Genomic DNA, 367 nt, shown 5'->3' on the forward strand with positions numbered 1-367 from the left:
GCGGCATGTGCGCCCCCGACGTGTCCGCCTGCGTCATCTTTCACGCGCGCCAGCCCCACTCACGCGCGCCCGCGCTCCGCCGCGGAGCCAGTCGCTTCGCCGCACGCCGGGCGCGGCGCGGCGCGCCGCCCCGCCTCGCCGCGCGTAATGCACTCGCCGCCGCCGCCGCCCGCGGCTCCGCATATAGAGGCGCGCGCCGCCGCCGTTCCGGAAGCACACGCAGCCGCCACCGTCCACGAGACGCGCGCCCGCTCGCAACGACCCCACGCACGCGCGCAGCCTCTCTCCGCGGCAAAAACTCCACGCCAATGTCCCCCCTCGGCACGCGCGCGGCCGCGCCGCTCGTGCTTCTGGTACTGAGAGGACT

Source organism: Chondrus crispus, genomic scaffold (assembly GCF_000350225.1).
Source record: "Chondrus crispus Stackhouse genomic scaffold, scaffold_4, whole genome shotgun sequence".
Taxonomy (NCBI): domain Eukaryota; phylum Rhodophyta; class Florideophyceae; order Gigartinales; family Gigartinaceae; genus Chondrus; species Chondrus crispus.